Raw genomic sequence first — 18,354 nt, forward strand, 5'->3', positions numbered from 1 at the left:
AAGGGTTGTTCCCTTCATTCTGGATTTAGCCAACTTCACTTGTTGTAATTCTGAAACTTTCTCACATTCAAAGTGATTCTCTAAAGCTTCGATCCATTCCAACACAAATTCAACATCCATCTTTCCCGTAAACATAGGTAATTCAGTGGGTTTTCCTCCCAAATCCTTTAAATCTTTAAAAAATGGTTTTTCATTCTCAAATATTTCATCCTCTTCATCATCTGGTACTTCTTCCTCTTCTTCTACTTCTTCTTTCATCTCTTTGTTCTCAACCACATTCTTCATGTGTTCCAACTTACTGGCGAATTCTGCCAATATCCCCTTCATTTCTGTATTCTCTTTTTGGAGAAGTTCTTCTTGCTCCTCAACCTTCTTAGCTAACTCTGCATTGGTCACCATTTTGCTTGACCCTATTAAATAATCTTGATCAGGAACGTACAACATGTAAATTCACACAACCTGCAACTCTTTAGCTCTGATAAGAAAAATGATGCAGAGCCTCACCTTGGAAAACTCAGGAGGAAATTAATCACTCAAATGAGTTGCTTCAAGGGGCACATACATCCTCCAGGATCCAACTAAAACCAAACTTGACTGTTAACAAACTGATTTTTCAATACCCAATGACAACTGACATGGGACATGAACTTTCCTAACCTCCTGTCGCAACATTTTTTTGCACCAAACTTAAAGAAATCTGACCCGAATCTTTTGCAATGTATTTGTAATACATATTTATGAAAATAAAATCTAAAATCAACCAACCTCAAATTGATCAGCAAATAACATTTACTAATCTTTAAACCTACACTATATTTTCATGCGTGGATTTTTTTTAACTTGATCTTAATAAACATTGACCGCCGATATTGAAATATTTAGACCCTTACCACCTCTGAAATTCCATATATGTAAGAAACTTTTCCCTTTATCACATTTAAACTCTGTGATCTTCCACATACTGATGAATATATGAAATATTCAACCGATTCACAAACTTTAAACCCGCGCGGTTAAATGCATCGATAGCAAGGATGGAAAAGAAAAGAAAACAACAAATAAACTTATATACATACTCATTTGTGACCATAGAACTGATCACAGAGAGTTAAATGATTTCCATCAATAAAGAACGACTCTCAAAATAGCATATGCCAGACTTGCAACACCCAAATCGATCCTACTATAATACAATCCGAAAAAAAACTTTGAACTATGAAGGAATACAAAGAATCAACTTACATATGATTTGCAAAATTAGAACATTCATATATTTTCATAATGTTGATTTCCAAGAGATGGTACAAAAGGAAAAATTACATTTCCAACTGAAAACGCAGAAAATCAACACCAAAAAACATGAAAAAATTTCTATTCTCTCTGCATTCGATCCTTCTATTACATCAAAAACTGGCTTTTCTCTCTATCTAGTTGGAATATGAAACATCTCCTTCTCAAGAACATTTCTTGAAATCATGAGAATCCAAGAAATCAGAAAAAAAACTATCACCAACTTTCTGTCACAGTCCAGAATTTGGTTGGATTAATTATTGAACACCCAAAATTATGACTTAAAGAAAACTACATAACTAAAAATCAACACATACATTGTCCTAGGTGGCTATACCTAGAAGGCTCATCGAATTACCATTATAGTTATGCCACCACATGTAGGACTTAATTGAAAACATTAAATTTAAAAAAAAAAACATAAAACATAACATTAACTTCTTGCCACACTTTCAACAATGTTACTTCCTATAGCATTTTTCTGATCTGCCACTGCAGCAGTCGTAAGAAGGGGGATTGGTAGTAAAAAGCATGGTCCACATGAAAAACATATTTTGGATTCAATTGAGACACAATTCTTTGTAAAAATTATCGTTATGCATCCTCAAATTAAAATTAGTCAAATATATTTTGAAATGGGTAAACCTTTTATGTGAAGATAAATCACACACACAACTTGATGTTGTAGGGTTCATATTGGATTTTCTAGCCATTTTGATGTTTTTAGGCATATATGTGTGTGTTTTTTTCCATTCTAACTTTTTTATGCATGAGTGTAACATATATGAGCCAACTAGATCTTCAAGAGAATTCATTTGTACCAACATATGTGAAAGAGGGGATGGTCAACTATTTTACAAGTTGTCATGCTTCAATGATACATGCCTAATTTGTGGTGGTTTGCAATGTTTATCAACTTGTTTGTTAGTGAACATATTTTCCCTTTACACAAATGGAATGATTTAGATTGACACTATGCCTTCACAAAATAGGGAAAAACTTATTACTAACAAATGAGTATTTTTACTTTTTAAAAGTGCATCTCCCTTCTAAAAAGATTATACAATCAATGCTTTTATTGAAAAAGAGTGATTATAGATTTATACTTTTGACCTAAAAGTATTAAAAGGCTTTTCAACATTCTTACATCAATACAAAAGAATGCAATCGATTTAGATTTGATATCACTGATATAATCCACAAGACTCATAATCAGAAATAACACACATAATGATAATTTTTTTTGGATAACTTATAAAGAATGCATCATCTATTCTCGTACATGATGAACATAGATTATCTGGTGTAGGAGAACCTACTCTAAACTCCTCAAAAAATGCACCTAAGAGTCCTAAACACTCTACTTAGTTTAGAAGTTCTAGACAGGCACATAGACCTAGTTGTAATGCCTAGTTCCAGGATTGACATAATTATAAGCCCCTAGCTAACTATGGTCCAAATGGTCTGTGGTACTAAAAATCATAGGATCTTAGGTCATTTTCATATTTTTAAGACTTATATCCATGTGGGATCATTAGCATAGTGCTAGGATCAAGTTTGGTCATTAGATTTGCAATTTTGCAAATTTTGCAAAAATTGCTCTAAAAGTTGTCAAAAACTTGTAACTACAGCTCCCAAATGCCTAAATCAATTCAAAAATTCCATGTAACCATTGGGAGTTCCCTACATAATCCCTCATAGGTGGGTGGTAGGAAGACAATGTAATTTTGGCAATTATCAATAAAGATAAACAACATTTCTTTGTAGATTTTGTGATTCAGGCCACTATATGGATAGGTATGGATATGAGGGTATAAACTAGGGATTCTAAAAGTTGAAGCCTTGAGTCTTCTCCAATTTTCAATTGGTCTCATGCATTGATCTGACCTAGATTGGGAGATATCTATTTTTTTCTAATAGTGCCTAGAATTAAGGCTTAAAACCAAGGTTTCTAATAGGACCTAATTGTTTAGACACATTACACCATGGTAAATTGAATCTCCTAGGTGGAATACAAGATTTTTGAATGTACTTTCATATTTTCCATGTTAGGAATGGAAATTTGAAGAGGAGAGGATTTGCCACCATACCCTAGGTGTGCATCTCTATGTGTATAGGACAATCATCCTAGATTTTGGTTGGGGATTCCTCAAAGACTAAAAACTTGGATTTTAGGTTGTTTTACATTTCCACATATGCCTCCATGCTTAGTTTGTGTTTTTTCATAGGAGAAAGAGCATTTGTAGCAAATTTGGAGCCCTAATTAGGCCTATTAGCTCGGTCTAATAATGAAACAACAACAAATTTCATGCACTTCCATCCCTTGCTATTTAGGCATGTTTTGTAAACCCCAAAAGGGTATTAGGATCCATGACCAAATCATCATCTCACTTGGGAACATTCAAACTTATGTTCAAATTTCACTCTAGGAAGGGCTACAAGCCAAATCCATAGGGTGTGAAGCATTTTGGTGTTGTGGGTTGCTTTTGAATGAAAGAACCAGTGAAACCTTAAGAATAAAACCTAAATAGGCTAGAGTGGTGATTTTAGGCCACCCTTGGTCTTAGTATCCATTTTATGGGATTTGATCACTCTTTTGTTGAAGAGATCTCTTAGTGAATTTGTGTGTTTAGTGCTTAGGACCTTGGTAAGCCTAGGGATAGGTTGCCTTGCATAGTAGGGTTGTGATAACCTTTTCTAAGCCCTTTTAATATACCTATGATAGGTATTTAACACTTGAACCCTTCACCTTGGGTGTTGAGATATTGACAGCTTACCATTTCTCACTGCTAGAAGGCTTCCACTGCCATTGTTGCATCAAGTGCTATTAGAGATATGTCTGATCTTGAGAATGAGGAGATCCCTACAAGGGTCACAAATAGTGAGTTAGCAAAGATGGTGAGAGAAAAAAAGGCTGCAAATAAGGCCTTAACTAAGAGGCTTCAAGAGCTTGAGAAGAAGCTTGATGAGAAAGACAAAGAAGATGGGTTTGAAGATGAAGGAGGGAGTGAAGAAGAGGAGGATGACTCTGAACAACACATCCCTATAGACCAAAGGCCTTTCAAAGATGCCTTAAAATCCATGGGAAGAAGAACCATGGAGGAGAAGATAGATTTTCCAGTCTTCAATGGCAAGATGAACGTAGATTTAACCTTGGATTGGATAGAGGCTTTGACAACATTCTTTGAATGTGAGGACATTCCTGAAAAATAGAGGGTAAAAGTGGCAAGATCCAAGTTGAAGGGGGTAGCCCTAACTTGGTGGAACTTCATCCAAACAAAGAGGGTGAAGAAGTGGAAGAACATGATCAATTCATAAAATAAGATGATAGCCTTGATTAAAGAGACATATGTACCTGAGGACTATGGGGTGCAACTCCCCAGGAGGAAACAAAGTTTAAAACAAAAGGACATGGATGTGGGTTCATACATTGAGGAGTTCCTAAAATTATGTACAAAGGCCAAAATGGCAAAAGATGAGGAAGAGAATTTGGCAACGTACATGAATGGCTTGAAGGTACCCATTCAAGAGGAACTATGCCTACATTTCCCTACCATAGTCAATAAGTGCTATCAAATGGCACTCAAAGTAGAGGAAAAGTGGAAGAGAAAATAAGACTTTGGCAAAGGGAAGAGTAATGATAGTGGGAAGAACTTTAGAGGCAAGGGCAACTCTTGGAACAAGGGACAAAGTAGTGGTAGCAGCAACAAGACCCCTGACCAAGGAGACAAAGAAAATAGTGACTCTAATTCAAGAGGAAACTATAGAGGAAGAAGGCCTTTCAATAGAGGAAGGATAAATTCAGGAAGATGTAATGGACCATTGAAATGTTTCTATTGCAACTTAATGGGACACCATGCAGGAAGATGCCCTAAGAAGAGGAACAACAATAACCCAAGTGAGAGGAGAGCAACACTTGTCCAAGAAGATAAACAAGAAGACAATGTTGATGCTAGAGACTTGGAACTAGAAGAAGGAGTATGCTTGATTATGAGGCAGGTCTTCCTTCAAGTACCACAAACCTAAGAATCTCTTCAAGACAAAGCTCAAATGTCATGGAAAGGTATGCAACCTTCTTATAGATTCTAGTTCAACTAGAAACCTTGTGTCTTGTGAAATGGTTCCAAAGTTAAACCTCCCTAAGAAGCCACAACCTTACCCCTATCATGTTTCATGGTTAACCAAAGGCTAACAAACTCTAGTTAAAGAATAAGCTTGGATAGAGTTTTCTATTGCTAACATGATGTGGTTGAAATGGATGCCTCACACATCCTTCTAGGTAGGCCTTGGAAATTTGATGTTGATGCCATACGAATACCTACTCCATCACTAAAGATGGGAAGATCTTCACTATGAAACCCCTACCAGATAAAAAAATTTGAAAAAGAGCCCACAGTGATTATCACGAGAGAAAAAGAGATGTTAAAAACCTTGAAAGAACCTAATATTGAACATTTTTTTTAATCTCAAAGCCCAAAGATAACATTAGGTATGATAAAAAAGAGCCCATACCAAATGAAGTCATAAAACTACTACAACAATATAAAGATGTTACTATTAGTGACCTGCCCACTAGCCTCCCTCCCATTAGGGACATCAGTCACCAAATAGACCTCATGCCAGGCTCATCCCTACCTAATAAGGCACCATACAAAATGACACCATTGCAGCATGCAAAGATTGCAAAATAGGTCACTAAATTGTTGGAAAGAGGGCTCATCCAAAAGAGTCTCAGTCCTTGTGCTGCACCTTCAATCTTGATCACTAAAAAGGATGGCAAATGGAGGTTACACACTAATAGAAGGGCCCTAAAAAAAATCACAATAAGGTACAAGTTCCCCATGCCAAGGATTGAGGACCTATTGGACCAACTAGGAGGTGCTTGTTACTTCACCAAGAAAAACTTAAAAGTCTAGTTACCATCAAATCAAAATCAAGCTAGATGAATGGAAAATAGCATTCAAGACTATTGAAGGTTTGTTTGAATGGTTCATAATGCCCTTTGGTTTAAACAAAGCCCCAAGCACTTTTATGAGGCTTATGAATGAGATATTCATTGATTTTATTGGCAAATTTGTTGTTATTTACCTTGATGACATACTAATATTTATTCATAGCAAGGAAGACCATCTTGATCATGTGGAACAATTACTAAGAAGACACCATCAACACAAGTTGGTAATCAACTTGGAAAAATGCATGTTTATGAGGAAAGAACTTGTGTTCCTAGGTTTTGTGATCTCACAAGGTACCCTCAAGATGGATCATGAGAAGGTAGATGCAATCATTAATTAGCCTCCACCAAAGAACCAAGGTGATGTTAGAAGCTTCCATGGGCTTTCAACTTTCTATAGGAAGTTTATCAAAAATTTCAGTCATGTGTGTGCACCAATGCTTGAAACAATCAAAGGTGGGAAGAAGACCAAGTTTGCATGTACAAAGAGAGCCAGTGATGCATTCCAAAACTTGAAGAATAAAGTCTCCCAATACCCTATCTTGGTCCTCCTTTATTTTAACAAAGTTTTCACTATGGAAATAGATGCAAGCAATTTGGCTATAGGTGCAGTCCTAAGCCAAGAAGGAAAATCAATTGCTTTTTTCCAAGAGACATTGAATGAGGCTAAGAGAAAGTACTCTACATATGACCTAGAGCTCTATGCCATAGTCCAAGCCCTCAAGAAATGGAGGCACTATTTGATCCCAAAATAATTTTTAGTCTACACAGACAATCACGCATTAAGCTTCCTCAATTCACAAGAAAAACTTTCAGTTAGACATCTAAAATGGGTAGAGCAATTGCAGGTCTATACCTTCAACATTAAGCATAAAAAAGGTGTAGCAAACAAATTTGTTGATGCCCTTAGTAGGAGGATTAGTCTTATTGAAGAAGTTTGACTATAAAGTATGGGAATTGAGTCCCTCAAGCACTTGCACCTAGATGACCCTGATTTTGAAGAAGTATATTAGATTTGCACAAAAATGGAGGGCAGATATCACACCAATTTTTCTGAATATCTAATTCAGAATGGGCTTCTATTCAAGGGAGCACAATTATTCATACCAAAGTGTTCAATGAGAGAAAATATAATTAGATAAAAACATTGTGGTGGCCTAGGAGGTCACTTTGGCATTGACAAGCTAGTAAACATGGTAAAGAGAAGCTATTTTTGGCCCAAGTTGAAAAATGAAGTTAAGAAGTTTATTGAATGTTGTACTATTTTCCAACAAGCTAAAGGGATGATAACAAATCAAGGGCTCTACCAACCCTTGCCAATCCTTTCAAGGCCTTGAGAGTCCATGTCAATGGATTTTGTCATGCGACTACCTAAAACTAAGCAAGGATGTGATAGTGTATTTGTCATAGTAGATAGATTCAAAAAAATGGCCCACTGTGTGCCATGTAAGAGCACAAATGATGCATCTCATATAGCCAATATCTTCTTCAAAGAAGTAGTTATAATTCATGGCTTTCCTTAGACAATTGTATCAGATAGAGATGTAAAATTCTAGGGGCACTTTTGGAGGACACTCTTCAAGAAGTTGGGCACAAACCTCACCTATAGCTTTGCCTATCACCCACAAATATATGGGTAGACCAAGGTAGTAAATAGGTCCCTAGGCAATCTCCTAAGATGTTTAACCAAGCAATACTCATAAAGTTGGGATACAATCTTGCCCCAAGTAGAGTTTGTCTTCAATGCCTCTATAAATAGGTCAACAGGTAAGACTCCATTCCAAGAAGTATATGGTCCACACCCCAAGGGACCATTGGATCTAATGGAACTCCCCTTTGATTTCTAAATCAATGCTCAAGGCCAAGAATTGGCAAAGCTCATTACAAAGGTACAACAACAAGTGAGGGAAACTTTGCAAAGTTCTAGTTTGAAGTACAAAGAAAATACTGACAAGAGAAGAAGAGAGGTCCACTTCAAAGTGGGAGATAGGGTTTGGGCCTTCCTAAGAAAGGAGAGACTACCTAAGGGTAGATACTCCAAACTACAAATGAAGAAAGTAGGCCCTTGCTACATACTTAACAAAATAGGTGACAATGCCTATGAAATCTCCCTTCCTCCAACTTTATAGATCTCCTCTATATTTAATGTGGTAGACCTCACACCATATAAAGTTGTAGTAGGTTCATCAAATTAGCAAGGTCAGGGCACCAAAGATGAAGACTATGTTACCAATCTTCCACAAAGAAAACCAGTGGAGTTAGAAGAAATCTTGGACAAAAAGCTACTAAGGAAAACTAGAACTAAGAAGTACATGTAATACTTAATTAAATGAAAGGGCCTCTCCAACATAGATGCTACTTGGATAACATAAGACCAAATAAAAAAACATGGCACTTCAATGGATTTGCTACCATCAAGTAGGGACTTGAGTTCTAAAACTCAAGGGGAGTATGGTGCAGGAGCACCTACTTTAAACTCATCAAATAATGCACCTAAGAGTCTTAAACACTCTACTTAGTTTAGAAACTCTAGACATGCACATAAACCTAGTTGTAAGGCCTAGTTCTAGGATTGGCATAATTATATGCCCCTGGCTGACTATGCTCCAAATGGTCTATGGGCCTAAAATCATAGGATCTTAGGCAGTTTTCATGTTTATAAGATTTATATCCATGTGGGATCATTAGCATAGTGCTAGGACCAAGTTTGGCCATTAGATTTGCAATTTTGCAACTTTTGCAAAAGTTGCTCTAAAAGTTGTCAAAAACTTGTAACTAAACCTCTAAAATGGTTAAATTAGTTCAAATAGGCCATGTAATGATTGGGAGTGTCCTACATAAGCCCTCATAGGTGGGTGGTAGGAAGACAATGTAATTTTGGCAATTATCAATAAAGATAAACAACATTTCTCTATAGATTTCATGATTCAAGCCACTTTACGGACATGTATGGATGTGATGGCATAAACCAATGATTCAAAAAGTTGAATCCTTGAGTCTTCTCCCATTTACAGTTTGTCTCATACATTGATCTGACCTAGATTGGGAGATATATGATTTTTTCTAATAGTGCCTATAATTAAGGCTTAAAACTAGGGTTTCTAAAAGGGCTTGATTGTTTAGGAACATTCCAAAATGGGAAATTGAAGCCCCTTGGTGGAATACAAGATTTTCCAATTTAATTTCATATTTTGCAAGTTAGGAGTGGGAATTTGCAGAGTGAATTTGCCACCATACCTTAGGTGTACATCTCTATGTGTACACCAATCAACAACTAGGACAATCATCCTAGATTTTGGTTGGGGATTCCTCAAAACCTAAAAACTTGGATTTTAGGTTGTTTTACATGTCCACACATGCCTCCATGTTTAGTTTGTGTTTTGGAAAACGAGAAAGAGCACTTGTAGTGCATTTGGAGCCCTAATTAGGCCTATTAGCCTGGTCTAATATTGCAACAACAACAACTTCCATGCACTTCCATCCCTTGGTGTTTAGGGATGTTTTGTAAACCCCAAAAGGGTATCAGGATCCCCAACCAAATCATCATCTCACTTGGGAACATTCGAACTTATGTTCAAATTTCACTCTAGGAAGGGCTCCAAGCCAAATCCATAAGGTGTGAAGCATTTTAGTGTCATGGGTTGCTTTTGAATGAAAGAACCATTGAAACCTTAAGAAAAAGACCTAAATAGACCAAAGTAGTGATTGTAGGCCACCCCTGATCTTAGTATCCATTTTATGGGGTTTAATCACTCTTTTGTTGAAGAGATCTCTTAGTGAATTTGTGTGTTTGGGTGCTTAGGACCTTTTCTAAGCCCTCTTACTATACTTGTGATAGGTATTTAACACTTGAACCCTTCACCTTGGGTGTAGAGGGATCAAAAGCTTACCATTTCTCACTGCCAGAAGGCTTTTGCTGCCATTGCTGCATCATAATCACAGCACAAGAATGAATTCCACAAGAAAATCTATCTCATACAAACTAGAATTACAAGATTCACACCCACAATAATCAGAATTGGAAAACCACACGATCTTCAATATTCATCATTAAATTCTAAATAGCCAAAACATCCCTTTATTACCATTAGTACACATTAACTATTATCCTCCTCTCCTATAGCCATAAGACTCTCTAAGAAAGAAGAACCCCACTCTTCTCTTTCTTTGACAATAAATAATTTTACGAGCCAGTATGCAATTTCATAATTGAATCTTGGAAATATTAATGATTAATCTTTTACATCCTTCATGTCCTTCCCATTGGTTTTTATTCCCTTAATATTTATTATGATGTTTTTTGTAAATATTCCTAATTTATTATAAATACAACATTATAGTAAAATCAATGTAAAGTAATTGAAATAATTGATTATATTATTTGACTATGATCATATTTCACAAATCACTTTAGCTAGATCGTGCAAAACTTGCCTTAAAACAACATAGCCAAAATTGAGCAAAATGCAACAATGGCATAAATAATTATGGCCTTTGCACAAAGACCCATTGTCTAGATGCAAATAAATTTATGATTTGTATGTTACTCAATCCCGTGAATTAGAAATTCTTTCACAAATGTATTGGGGCTCTTATGTAAGATTTTAAAGAGACCCTCCCTTCTTATCATATATCATAAGTGAATAAAAGATCAGTCAAACCACAAATCATAATGATTGAGCCTGATCATTTCTATTGAGAAATTTTATACCTACATCATTTGTTGTGCCTTTATAACTTTGAATTTAAATCTATACTTGTAGTCCTAAATCTGAACTTTGAATCTGGAAATTGAACCTTCATTACAAAATTGGTAGATATGAAACTTGAACCTCAAACTTTGAACTTAGTTCCTAGCACAAGGATCTCAAAAGGAGTAATAAATTATGAATGGATGGGTGAAGGACATGCCAGGGCAACCAAATGTAAACCACAACTACCAGAGTAGTTTCTCCATAGGAGATTAACACGTGGCTTCAAATTTGAGGGAAAAAAGACAAAAAGTAGAATATCGATTATATCGACTTTGGACAAGTCATTGTAGTCACTCCGTTATGCCCCATTCTTCTTTATTTCCATCTTGGATTTGGGGTATGTAAATTTTAAAATACGTTTGTTTCAGTGAAATTCCAATTCTAGAAATGTGCAACCAAATGGAGGAAATGTCTTTTGGCATTATGAATTCTTGATGAACCAAGGATACGTTTATTTCATCAAAGATGACAGGAATTGACTTTTTCATAACTCAGATTTTTTTTTTTTGCATTTATTTCAAAATTGGCAAATTGGAGTTGGAATTTGCGACTTCTAATTTAGCCTCAAAACTAGGTTTTCTGACTTCCTGCTAGCAAATAGGAATTGAAAATCAAAATCTAGTTATGTTTTTTGAGGAGTGTAAAAACAATAGATTGGACTACTTTTTGGAGTTTTCCTTCAACTCCAAGCTTACGCATAAAAATGTGTCTTCACACTCATCTTCCGAGTGAAACAAACGGTTTAACTAAAATCTCAAAAATAGGAATGAAGATTTGCAAAACCTTGATTTGGCTAAATTAAGAATTGTAGAAATCTTGATTTCTCCAATTCCATGAACCAAACAGACTTACAGGCCCAAATCAAAATTTGAAAACTGTAATCTAGACTTCAAATACCAAAATCCCAAATTGAAGATTCTAAATACCAATTCTCAGATCATATTCCAAAATTTTTAACCCTCTTCACAAAGTTTTTTTTCTTATTTTCTCTTTTTTTAATAGAAAAATTAGCCTATGATTTTGATTTTTAAAAATTTATTTAGTTTTTAAAATTATTTTAGTTTATTTTTTGGCTTTTTAAAAGTTGATTTTGATTTTTAAAAAAATTTATTTAGTTTTTACTTTTATAATGATTTTAGTTTATTTTTTACTCTAGGAATTATTATTTTTTATTTTTTTGATCAATAAACGGCCAAAGCCTAGGAATATATTTTATTAATGATAAAGAATTTTACAGGTTCTCCTTTCAAACAAGCACTACTAGGAAAGAACGGGGAAGAAAATCTCCAGTCTCACCCAAGAAAAAAGTCCTAATATGTACAAAGAGCAAAGGGGCATACCCCATATTATAAAATATCGCATAATCCTTTGCTAGATCATCCCATAAACCAAGTTTTAATTACATATTAATCCTTCCATAGGATAATTGTTACATATTCCATTTGTGTCAATACTAAGATTCTTGGTAGTCTTCTTGCAAAGGATCGATTAAGTGTGGAAGGATATATGCAATCTTGTATCAATTTTGCTTAGCCCTGTAACCAACAACAGAGAAACCAAAGAAATAGCTAGAGGGAAATAAATAGTTAGTACAGTTAGTGAATAATGGGTGAAAAACTGAACCATACTAAAGAAATAGGGAAGAAAAGAAGAAAGGGAAAGGAGAAAACTAATAACCTGAAAGAGAATGAGAGGATAAATATACGAGTCAAGGAGAGACAGAGGAGGGAGGAGTAGAACAAAAGACAAAAGAGCAAGAGGAAGTAGAAAAAGAAATAGAAGGGGGAACACAACAGAAAAGGATATCAGGCAGCAAACCCAAGTGAAACTAATGTAAAAAATATAAAGGAAAGCAGGGCTAAATCTAGGGACAAAAAAAGTGAATACATAAGGACTCCATAGAGAAGTTGTAAGACACTATAAATGGACCACCAGGAGCATTTGGAAAGATGAGATGCCATGAGAAATAAATCGGACCTAGAAACGAAAGAAGATAAAAGAGAAAGGAAAGCAAAGATATGAAAAAGAGTTATACAGAAAATATATAACTATCTAAAAATCAAAAGATATAAGAGAATATATATATATATATATATATATATATTTGAACTAAGAGCGTTGAGGAAAAAACAAGGAAACAAAATGTGAGGGAGGCAAGGAACTAAAAGAGCAAGTAGGGGGAGATCCAAACATAGGTCTGAAACAACTAGAGGGAATCAAACCCAATGAATAGGAATTAGATAGGAGACCTCCAAAATAGAGCAAATCAAATAACAGACATCAACATCTCAAATGTACTATAGTCAGATAATACCATTTATTTGCTAGTTCATCCTCCAATTTTTACAATTAGACGTCATTTTATCAGTGAGACAAGGATTTGTTAAATGTGCATCTTAACCAAGCGAATTCAGAGCCATTAGTAGAGCCAATTAACATATAGATAAGCCAATATCAGAACCAACAACCATTGCTTTTGAAAAAAAATTTAGACAGAGTGCCCATGCATCAAGGGAATGTGTAAATCAGACAGAGTAAGCAATAAAACATAAGAATTTATAGAATTAATTTCCTATTTTGTATTCATTTAAGATTGGAACTTGAATAAAAAGAAAAACCATATTACTAACAGAAAATTCACAACCATATTTTAAGATGGAGATAGGTATAAAAATGAAAAATTGTTTTCAATACAAATGAGGGTTGGGAGATGGAGTGACGCTATGTATTTGTGAACATACTGACATATATATATATATATATATATATATATATATATATATATATATATATATATATATATATATATATATATATATATATATATATATATATATATATATATGTATGAGTAGACATATATACATATGAATATATCTATGTGTATATGTCAGTATGGTAAAAAATATACAGGGGTCACCCATAGAGGATAGGAGAGGTCAAAATCTAGGTGGATAGAGATAAGGAACAATAAAGAAGGGGAGGAATCAAGGGGTGAAAAAGGGGGGTAGGTTGGGTTCAGTGGGGGGAACGTTAAAATAGGTTACTAGGAAAAGCTAAGAAAAGGAATTGAAGGGATGGAGATATAAGTCATATGAGCCTGAAATGAAAGTAGGTTAGTAGCTCAGTACCCCATTGTGGGAAAGTTCGATTAAAAAAGGTCTAGTTTGCTGAAAATATTGCCGAGTTTAGAGTTGAGCTTCCAGTTGAGTGGGGTTCAATATCTCAGCTTATAGGTAATACTAAAATGGTGAACTACTAGGGGAGTGTTAGTTAATTGCTAGGCAAAAGATATAAATCTACAGATTCAGGTTCAGGGCTAAAGATAAGTTATTAAACTTATCAAAAGGCTCTAGTCTGAAAACTGTCAGATTAGATTGAATAAGAGGAAATTTTACCCATAAACACCTAGGTTGGCTAGTTGATCAACTGCTCCATTACCTTCCCAAAAAATATGTATAACCTGTGTGTTATATCTAAAAGGTTAAGCGCTTCTTCCAGTATTGAGTTTAAAATTCAGTTTGAAGTGCTATGTTTCTTGATGGCATTAAGAACTATCTACGAGTTACCTTCAATAATTAGCTTGGGAATCTTAAGAGAAAGACAAATTTGAAGACTAGCTTGTGGGGCTTCAAGTTCGACAAGGTTATTGGTGGAAGAGCTAATGTAGTTAGCCCGTTTAGCTAACCAATTTCCCTTGTCGTTATGGATGATGCATCCAATCCCAACCGCGCCTGGATTGCCTCTTGATGCCCCATCAAAGTTAAGTTTGGACCAACCGCATGGGGGGGTGTCCATTTACAAGTTTCTTTGGCCATTTTATTCTTTTTCGCGTACATGAGTGGGGGGTTAATTAAGCCAATCTAGTATTTTTTTAATTGTGCTATCCCCATTCTGAGAAGGAGCCTTCCTCTTGAGGGACTTTCCTAAGGTATGCATTTAAGGTTTTTACAAGACTTCAAAGTTTATTCCCTCTTGATCTTGGAAGTTTCTCCTATTCCTCTCTTTCCATACTTCCCATACTAGGATGGATGGGCAAATATTCCACATTTTGGTGTAAACACCTTTACAAATATTAGAAGGCCAACTCGTGAGGAGGTCCTCAAAAGAGTCTGGGAAGGGTCTAGACCAATCTAGCTTTTTTTTGAGCCATTCCCAGCATATTTGGGTATAAGTATAGCAAAAAAGAAGGTGATTGACATCTTCAGAGGCATTCTTACAAAGCACATCTCGAGGGTCCCTCGATGCCCATTTTTCTGAGTCTAACAACTGTTAAAATCCTATTCTAAGAGGTTGTCCATAGAAAATAACCTGCCTTAGGCAAACAAGCGGGGTCCTAACAAAGATTTATTGGAGTAAAAGTAGCATCCCAGTTATATTCTAGAGAAATAACCTGATACCAATTTTTAACATTATATTTACCGTCTTTGGAGGCAACCCAAATAAGTTTGTCATTTCTTGGTAGTTGGTTGGTTTTTTTGGAGAAGATGTTATTTTCATATAGATTTTTAACTTCGACATCTACGTCAATATCATCAAGGGTTTTCCATACCCATGTGGGAGTGCCATTAGTATCTTTTTTAATTTTCTAATCACTAAGTTTGGAGCCCCATAATTTGACCAACTACCCTTTATGATTTGCTGGCGAACCTAGTTTGACAACCGGGGGATGCCCATCCCATGAATCCTCCCAGAAGAGAGCGTCTTCACTATTACTGGTGTCCCGAGTAAGGTGTTTAGTAATTAGGGATCTACACTTGGTTATGAAATTCTAGCTTTCTGAGCTCATGGGCAGCTTCCTCATTCTAAATCGAGAAGTAGGATCCTCTGAATTTAGGTATTTGTTATAAAGAATTTTGGCCCATTTTTGGTTTCTTTCTGTAAAGAGCCTCCATGGTAATTTCACCCCTAATGCATGATTATGCCAGAGCATATTTTTGAGACCTAGGCCCCCTACTTTCTTGGGCTTTCATAACTCTTCCAATTTAATCAAAGCTCTTTTATTTTTTTGGTTTTTAATGTCATCCCAAAAGAAGTTTCAAAGTTTGGAAACAAGCTTCTGATTCATAATATTAGATAAAGGTAAACATGAGAGAGGATATATTAGAAGGGTAGACAAAACAACTTTGATTTTAATGGCTTTGCCCATTTTAGTGAGTCATCTTTCCCTCCGACTCCCAATTTTGGTATCCATTTTATCCAAGATACTAAGCCAATCTTTGTTGTTTTTATGGGTTTTATCTAAGTTAATGCCTAAATATTTACAAGGGAAGGAACCTTGTTTATACCCATTAATTTTGCATATTTGAGTAGCTATTTTGGGGCTAGTATTTATGAAAAATATCTCTGATTTATCAGCATTTACATTTTGTCCCGATGCTTCCATATATGTTTATATAATGGATTTGAGGTTTTGAGCTTTGTTTATAGAGCTTTCTTTAGGTAGGATGGTGTCATCAGCATATTGTTGGTGAGTAATATTAGGAACATTTTCAGTGACAACAATACCATTAATTTTACCTTCGAGTTGTGCTTTTGAAATGGCATGCTCAAAGGCTTCTGCCATGATGATGTATAGGAATGGTGAAAGAGGGTATCCTTGTTTAATACCACGAGATATGTCAAAATATCCTTCTGGAGATCCATTAATTAGAACATAGACTTTGATTGTTGAGATACATTAGAAGATGAGGTTGATCCATTGAGGCGTGAATTTGAAAGCTTCTAAGGTTTTGCACAATAACCTCTAGTCTACTGTATCATAAGCTTTCTTGATGTCAAGTTTCATGAACATGCTTGTTTGTTTTGTTTTTTTAGCTGAGTGTAGCGCTTCTTGGACAATGATTACACCATCGAGTATCGATGTTCTAGGGACAAAGCCAATTTGTTCTTCTGAGATAATTTTGTGGAGGATCGATTTCAACCGATTAGCTAGGATTTTGGTCATAACTTTATAGATGGTTTTGCAAAGGGCAATCGGTCTAAAGTCCCCAGGATTGTCTGAGTTATCCTTTTTGGGTATTAGGGTGAGGAAGGTGTTATTAATTTCCTTTAGTAGTGAACCACCATTTCTGGATGCTTCAATGGCATTCCAGAGATTGATTCCAATGATGTCCCAACATTTCTGGTAAAAAAAAGGCCTGAAAGCCATCTGGCCCAGGGGAATTGTTAGGGTTCATACTAACAAGAGTTGCTCTAACTTCTTCAAGAGAAATGGGGTAATTTAATATTTTATTGTTTGCAATAGTTAAAACTTTCGGAATAGCTTCCAACATTTTAGTTTGTGCAAATAAATTGGAGCTATAAGCATTGTTGATGGAGTTTTGGAAATGGTCAACCAAAATTTTGGCTATACATTTGGAATATCATTGGTGAAACCTAGTGAATCTGTTAGATGTATGATTTTGTTAGAGGATCTTTTATATAGAGTGCTATTATGAAAATATTTTGTATTTTGGTCTCCCTCTTTTAGCCATTTTTCTCTAGATTTTTGTCTCCAGGAACACTTCTTCTTTTGCTAGAATTTCTTCTTACTTGGCAAGAAATTCTTTTTCTAGCAAAAATGTTTCATTGGTCATACCCTTACTGATGACTTCAACATTGAGTGTATTTAGGTTTTCTTCATTATTGAGTTTTTCTTTGAATATATTGTTGAAATGCTCTCTGTTCCACTCCAGGATTTTACTTTTGAGCATTTTCATCTTAGAGACAAATTTAAACATTTTGGATCCTTTGATATTGCCTTGCTGCCACTAAGATCTAATGAGTTCAATAAAGTTTGCATCTAGAAACCACATTTCTTTGCATTTAAACGAGTTTCTAGTAGGTTTAGTAGGTTCAGAGAATTCAGTTCTTACAGGGAAGTGATTAGATCCTACTATGAGTAAAATCTAGGTTTTATTATTTTTAATGTTATTTTCTTATTAATTTTTAACTACAGATTTTTAATGTAGAAATTCTATTAGATAATCATTTTATAATAAAAATAAAGTTTGATAAAAATAAATAATATTAATTATCTATAATAAAAATAAAGTTTCATAAAAATCAACAATGTTGATTATCTATAATAAAAAGAAACAATATTGATTACTTATAATAAAAATGAACAATACATCTATAATAATAATAGAATTTTAATAAAAAATAAAATTTTAATTTTTTTTTAAAATTTAAAATTAATTATAGTTTAATTTATTGACATTAAATTATCTTTAAAAAAATAATTTTACACCTTTCAACTCATCATTTGCAATCATTAAAGCATCAATATCTCAAGAAAAATATTGATTGTTCAATTTTTATTGAATAATTTATATTAAATTCTTTAAATTTTGAATATTTCTATCAATTTCA

Source organism: Cupressus sempervirens, chromosome 4 (genome assembly GCF_028749045.1).
Source record: "Cupressus sempervirens isolate cs-2001-9-10 chromosome 4, ASM2874904v1, whole genome shotgun sequence".
Lineage (NCBI taxonomy): Eukaryota > Viridiplantae > Streptophyta > Pinopsida > Cupressales > Cupressaceae > Cupressus > Cupressus sempervirens.